Source organism: Portunus trituberculatus, chromosome 47, assembly GCF_017591435.1.
Source record: "Portunus trituberculatus isolate SZX2019 chromosome 47, ASM1759143v1, whole genome shotgun sequence".
NCBI lineage: Eukaryota > Metazoa > Arthropoda > Malacostraca > Decapoda > Portunidae > Portunus > Portunus trituberculatus.
Genome location: NC_059301.1, coordinates 6,545,060 through 6,552,779, shown reverse-complemented (window position 1 = coordinate 6,552,779; position 7,720 = coordinate 6,545,060). Strand labels below are relative to the sequence as shown.

The following is a 7,720-nucleotide window of genomic DNA, read 5'->3' as shown; positions in this document are numbered from 1 at the left end:
ATCCCTATTCTGTTCAATTCTTTAATGCAAGAGTTAACCAGTATTCATACCTTTCACTGGTAAACTCTGGAACTCCCTCCCTGCATCTGTATTTCCAACTTCCTACGACTTGTCTTTTTTTTAAGAGGGAGGTATCCAGGCATTTGCTTCCTAATTTTGGCTGATGCTTCTCCTCTTTATATAGTCCCAACACTCAAGTGGGCCTTTTTATTTTATCTTTTCTTTTTTGTTTTTTGCCCTTGGCTGGCCCTCTTCCCTATATAAATAAATATATATATATATATATATATATATATATATATATATATATATATATATATATATATATATATATATATATATATATAAAGGCTTGTTGCTACACTCAAGCTTCATGTCAAGTTCAGAAAGCCTCCAAGATGTGACCACACTGTGTTTCATCTTGAGAAACTGAATGACTTGACATGTGCCCAAGAGTATGCAGTGACAGTCTCCAATCGGTTTGGAGTGCTTGACACCATTGAGAACCAAGTAGAGCTTTGAGATTCCTTCAAACGTGAGACACTCGGTAGAGACGCTGGACAGTATTGAGGAAAGTCGCACTGCCAGACTTGCTGGGAACCGCAACCAGTACAGGGGTCAAGTAGGACTAGAGCTCTTCTGAGGAGAGACATGGAGAGGTATGTCTGGGGTCTCGCTGAGGATATAATGTGTCATTTAAATGGTAACGACCTCCGATCTGCCTATCAAGCCCTGAAGAAACTCCAAGTTTACATCTCAGGCGAGCGCTATCCGAACAGCAGATGGTAGCCTCGTATCAGACACAGACGGACAGATGGTTCGTTTGGCTGAGTGCTTTGAGCAGCCATTCACGGTGAATCCTCCAAGTGGACAGCTCCAAACTGCAGGGTTACAGATGCTGGATGCTGATTCACCCATTGACAAAACTGCACCCTCTAATGATCATGTCAAAGAGACTGTGGCAAAGTTGAGGGGTGCAGAGGCAGGTGGCATCTGTAACATCAGTGCGGAGCTGCTCAAAGCGGAGGGTGAGGCCATGACCATGGGTTGCATGCTGTCTTGACTGCTGTATGCCATTCAGGTACCATTCCCCCTGACTGGAAAAAGGGGTTGGTCATCCCTATCTGGAAGGGGAAAGGAGACCCATTTGCTGTTGATGCATATCCACAGTTACCTGCTGGAACACCAGAGACCTGAATAGTTAGTGTTCACGCCTAGTAAGTCAACAACTGACCAGATCGTAGTGTTTCATGTACTGGTGGAGTGCCGACACGAGTTTCAACAAGGGATGCTTGCAGCCTATGTCGATCTCGAGAAAGTATTTGATTCAGTGGATCTAGAGACACTCTGGGATCTTCTGTGTCTCCATGGGATTCCTGCAAGGATTACTGGTCTATTAACTGACCTCTACTCCGGGGCTGTGAGTGCTATGAAGTGTGGAGGGGTTGTGTCCAGCTTCTTTCCTGTGAATATGGGACTGGAGCAGGGATGCGTGCTTGCTCCATCACTTTTCAACACTTGCATGGACTGGGTACTAGGCAGAATTGTAGACCAAATCATTGTGGAGCATCTGTTATCAATACTGAGATTACAGATCTTGTCTTAGCCGATGATGCAGTAATCTTTGCTGAGTCACTGGAGGTTCTGGTAATGGCTCTTGAGACACTGCACGAGGAGGCAAAGCCCTTGGGACTCCAGGTTTCCTGGCCCAAGACCAAGGTTCAGGTGTTTGGAGGCTTACTGGACGAAACAGTACAGTCCGTCCATGTGTGTGGTGAGGACATCAAGATCTTAGAGAAAACTTCACATACCTTGCTAGTGTAGTGTGTAACGATGATGGGTCGAGCCAGGATGTTGTATGGCAGAGTGGCCTGGACCACAGCATTATGGACTCGCTTAATACGAGTATTTGGCATTGTTGGTACCTGTGCAGATGGATGAAGATTCAGGTCTTCAAGTCGCTGGTGATCCCTGTCTTACTCTATGGTTGTGAAACATGGACGCTGATCACCGATCTGAAGAGGTGAATTGATGTCTTTGGTACTAGATGCCTTCGCAGGATCAAGGGGTACAGCTGGTATGACTTTGTGTTAAATCAGCGATAGCTCCATGAAAATTATTCAAGGCCGATTACCAGCATAGTCCTTCAACGCCAACTGCAACTATATGGGCATGTGGCACGCTACCCAGAAGCTGATCCTGCATATTGGGTTGTCTCCAAAAGGGATAACCCAGCATGGAGGAGGCCAAAGGGACGTCCACAAAACTCATGGCTGTGGTGGGAATTACTTGGCATGGGAAGGGAGCCTGCATGGAGACTCGCGAGGCGTGACCGCTTGGAGTAGCGCCATAGGGTAGGCGAGGTGACACGCCCCCCAGTGTATGGCCCCATGATTGATTGTTTGATTGGCTATCACTTCCGTGCCAGGGACATGTCTCTGTGTGCTGAGTGCATAAAAGTGATATGTAGTGTCTGGCATGAAGGCATACATTCCTCTCTTTTTCTAGATTTAATTCAAGAGTTTTCTCATTTTTTTCGTCTATTTTTATGTTAAACATTGTAACTTCCTGCCTACCTCTACATTTCCTTCTTCCTTTATCTTGAACTCCTTCAAGAGAAAGGTTTCAACACTGGCTCTCATGTGAGCTTTTATTTCAACTTACTCTTGCCTTTGGTTAGTGGAATTCTTGCATAAAAAAAGAAAAAGAAGGAACAAGAAAAATTTGCATCTCACCTTCTCAACTGATACCCAGAGTGCTCCTATAAACAGTCTATAAACAGACTGAAAAATATAAAGTTCCAGAAATGAAAACAAGTTCATCTTCTTTTAGGGCGATGTGACTTCTACTTTGGACATGAGCGTATTCTGTCTCACCCCATATCACTGATCGGCCAGAAGGACAGCCCTCTCATCCCAGTCTTCAACAAACGGTGAGGAGTATGCACATCCTTCCTGGGACATGAACCATTACTTAACAGCTGCAAGATACTTTTTTTAATATTTTTTTCTACCTATAAAATTGGTAATGATATTCCTACTGTTCTTCTCATAGTTATGATCAACTCATCAAATAGCTTTTGAAAAATTTCATTCATCGGAAATATCCTAACAATGGTGACAATTCTTTTGCACTTCCAGTTTCTGTCAGGTTTTCTTTCACCACAGCGTGCGACTCACTCATACTTGAACCTCAGTTTAAAAGTCATAATTGACTGGAATGTCTCTGTATGCAACAATATATAACTTGTGCCCATGCTCTTGATTCTTAGTAATTTCACAACCTAGCTTAGGAATTATTGTCAATCTCCCACTATGTTCATGTTCATCTGTGCTGTGTATGTTTCACCTAACTCCTACGACTACATAAAATTCTTTAACTATCATCTTCTATCAATAACCAACCTTATGAATAAGCCTTAAGGATTCAGCTTCGTTTGTATACAATTGAGAACAATTAGCGTAACACTCTACCAGTATTTCTTACTACCTTGGATATATGCCCAACATTCTTGACTTCTTTCTCAACCTGTGTATCCTATGCCTTGTTCTAGCAAACTCTTCTCTTCGTTGGGTTCCTTCAATTGCAATCTTATTTCTATATTCTATCCAGTCGCTCCAGTTCTGCCTCTGGACCCAGCAAAAGAAGAAGAGGAGTGGGAGCATCTCAAGAAGTGCATTGTGAAAGCTCATGTTGGTAGACCCCTTTCTCTCTCTATGCAGACCAGATAAAAGATGATTATCTCTGGTAGAAAGATGTTTATTCCTGTGCTTTTCTATTTCAAAGTGCCAGCAAACTTTAATCTAACTCAGCTTAATTTCATGTTGTCCATGTTAACCTCTTCAGTACTGGGAATTATTTTTACTACGAGTTTTGGGTGTGATTAGACGATTTTATTTATATTAGGAAGAGTCTATGGGGGTCAGAAGCTTAATACACGGAGTCTTCACTATTTTAATCTCCACACAAGTTTCTGAGGCTGCGTAAAGTCATCAGATAGTAACCAGAATGAATATGAAAACACGTCATGATACTAAAGGGGTTAATCAGGCGGATTACAGATGGTACATTAACTTTCTATCTGCTGAAACTCTTCCCATGCTCGAAAAATCATGCCAAAGCTGTCCTCCAACCTATCAAAAACTCTCATCATATCAAAATCTATTTGGTTCTCTTTGTGAGCTATAGCATCTGACAAAAAATTCCTCAAATATTTTTTCCCCTTCACCTTAATGTTCCTCTATTTCACTCAGACGGCGCTAATGCCATCTCCTCTCTGCAGCTGAATTCTTCTCTCAGACCCTTTGCTGACAAGTCCACTCTGGATGATTCTGGCGTTGTTCCGATTATGTTGTTTTATTTTTCTATTTAACATTTCTTAAGGTACTAGCTCTCAAATGGGCCTATCTTCCTTCAAAAAAAATTTATTGCCTCTCGCTTGTGGTTCTCCTTTATATATATATATATATATATATATATATATATATATATATATATATATATATATATATATATATATATATATATTAACAACAGCACATATTTTGGACTTAATTCATTAATCTTTCAATTGGAAATACCACATCTATTCTCTTGCCACAAGTGATTTTATAAACTTAGGTGTTCAGTGTCACCAATTTTTTTCAACTTTTCCAGCTGCCAAGTCCATACAAGAGCCTTGTCCGTCATGTACAGAGTACTATTCCCATAATGCAGGATGTTAAACACACACATCCCTCTTAAATAGGACGGAGTCAGAAGCTTCTTGTCTCATCCACTCCTCTCTTCTTACAAGCTATCTGGAATTACTTCTGAACCGCACCAACGTTGTCTTTTTTCTTTATTTTCTGACATTGTATTTATTATCATTCTGAATTTGTGAGGTGAATAGCTCCCTCCTTGTGTTACCTTGATGTATGAGACTTTCCAACTGTTCTCATCCTGACTTTGTTCATCTAACTAACGAAAGACTTAGCCAGTATTTTCATTCTTTCATCCATTTCACTGGTAAACTCTGGAACTCCCTTCCCGTTTATCTGCCGCCTTATGATTTCAATTGTTTCAAAAGGGGACTGCAACAAATACTATTTCTACCAGGCTGCCATTCTGAGTGATTCTTTTTTTCATATTTTTTTGTCATTGCCTGGTCTCCCTGACTCGTAAATAAAATTTTCAATGACCTAATACCTGTTCGGAATCATTTTGAATTTCTTATGTAACACTAAGAGCCTTGCATTTTATTTCAATTACAGAATAACATCCATGAGTGAAGCGGGACTCTATAATTATTGGGACAAGGATCTAATGCCCAACTCCAGCGCGTGTGAGCGAGTACCAACTAAGATTACCATCAGCTCATCCCTCTCGCTCAGGCAGTGTTGGGTAAGGGTTTTCAGTCAATTTTTTTAAAGTGATAACATTCGAGGAATGTTTCCTAAAGTGCCACCAGGTTATCTTCGTGAATTAAAATTTATCAAAGAAATCAACATTATTCTCACCGAAATGTTACAATTTCAATCACAGCTTTAATATTACCATTCTGAAGGTTAATAAACATACATACGTGCGTGTACTGATGTTCCATATATACAGAGCATATCAATGTCTTTATACATGTCGTATAACACGTTGTAATCTGGTAATTCACTAGTACATATTCAACATTATTCTGGTTACATTGTTGCTCCTCAATTTATCTCATTATAGTGACTACAGTGACTTGTTATCATTAATTCTCTCCTCACTTTATCTATCCTGCTAACTCGATCCTTTACTTTCCAGGCAATGCTGGTGGTGCTCGCTGGAGGTCTGCTGGTGAGCGTTACCATTTTATGCATGGAGATGGTGATCGCTTAAGTTCTGCGTCGGTAAGAGAGCTCAGTTTAGCGCATACACGTACACGTGTGTGTGTGTGTGTGTGTGTGTGTGTGTGTGTGTGTGTGTGTGTGTGTGTGTGTGTGTGTGTGTGTGTGTGTGTGTGTGTGTGTGTGTGTGTGTGTGCAACTTAAAATAAACTTTAGGTGAAATACTGTATGTAAACAGAATTCAATAATTATAACAAATTCAGAATATAAATCAATCTTTCAATATCTATTCAGTGGCCATCTTGGGTCAGTCTGGGTCAGCCAAGGCAAGTGTTGCTGTGCTGCTGCTGCTGCTGCTGCTGCTGCTGCTGCTAGACTCAATATGCGGCGGCTGTGATCAGTTGTTTCTTTTCATGCTTGAGAAGGTTTGAGGGTCGCTGGGTTGTACGTTGAGTGCAGGGCAGAATTCTTTGATGTAAAAGGCTTATAATATAGCAAAGCAACTTGTATCTATACATATGTCCTTAATTTCGGTATTCTCATCAGATGTAAGGAAAATGTCTTAAAGAAGTTAATAAATAGTAAATTAGCCATCACATATAACCAAACATATATGAAAAATTTTCCCGCTCATCTATATGCTCAATATATGTAAATAAACAAATAAATGTTTTATATATATATATATATATATATATATATATATATATATATATATATATATATATATATATATATATATATAAGAAAATTAGCGAGTTGTATAAGACAACCCGCTTATTTCTCTTAAATCTGATTCTTCAATTGTTATATATATATATATATATATATATATATATATATATATATATATATATATATATATATATATATATATATATATATAGAGAGAGAGAGAGAGAGAGAGAGAGAGAGAGAGAGAGAGAGAGAGAGAGAGAGAGAGAGAGAGAGAGAGAGAGAGAGAGAGAGAGAGAGAGAGAGAGAGAGAGAGAGAGAGAGAGAGAGAGAGAGAGAGAGAGAGAGAGAGAGAGAGAGAGACCTTCACTTAAAACTCACAATTCAAAATGGAGACTCCAAATCCAGCATCGGAGTCCCCTTCTGAGAAAAGGACCAGAAATGTCCCCAGGTCGGACTGCTCTCTCGGTGGCGACCTAAAATGTCTTGACACCTCCCTCGACTTTTCCTTCATTAACTTCTGCAACATTAGCGGTCTTAGATCAAATTTTCAATCTGTGGAACACCACCTGTCCTCTACTAAACCTCATCTTCTTTTCCTCACTAAAACACAGATGTCTGAGGGAAACGATAGTAATCCCTTTTCTCTTCCCTCCTACTTTCTCTATCCTCAGTTTAGTTCCAAAGCTGGATGTTGCGTCTATGTGCGCAACGACTTAACTTGCTCTCGTACACATGCTCTTGAATCTTCCGAGTTTTCCACCATCTGGCTTAGATTCAATAGTCACTCTCTAACTAAATTTATCTGTGCTGTCTATCTCTCCCCTAATTCCTCTGACTATAGTAAATTCTTTGACTATTTAACTTCCAAAGTGGAGCACATTCAGTCCCTCTACTCTTGCGCAGAGATTTCCATCCTTGGAGATTTCAATGTTCACCACCAGCTTTGGCTTTCCTCTCCCTTCACTGACCATCCTGGTGAACTAGCCTTCAAATTTGCTATTCTTCATGACCTAAAGCAACTGGTGATACAACCTACTCGTATTGCTGACCGTCTTGGAGATACGCCCAAACATTCTTGATCTTTTCCTTACCTTTAATCATTCTGCTTATGCTATTACCCATCTTCTCCGTTGGGCTCCTCCGATCACAATCTCATTTCTGTATCTTGTCCTAATTCTCCAATTCCTCCTCAGGATCCCTCAAAGCGGAGGTGCCTCTGGCGTTTTGCCTCTACCAGT

General features: G+C 40.3%; 1 protein-coding gene across 4 annotated transcripts in view; it reads left to right on the top strand.

Moving 5' to 3' along the window:
• Positions 1-446: 446 nt before the first annotated feature.
• The window catches only part of LOC123497984 (glutamate receptor ionotropic, delta-1-like), a 27,165-nt gene continuing 19,891 nt past the window's right edge, over positions 447-7,720 (top strand). For all 4 annotated transcript variants that reach the window (XM_045245020.1, XM_045245021.1, XM_045245022.1 and 1 more), the window contains exons 1-3: positions 447-2,932; positions 5,253-5,382; positions 5,782-5,867. The gene's annotated coding sequence lies outside the window, so the exon portion shown is untranslated. The remainder of the gene's footprint in view (positions 2,933-5,252; positions 5,383-5,781; positions 5,868-7,720) is intronic.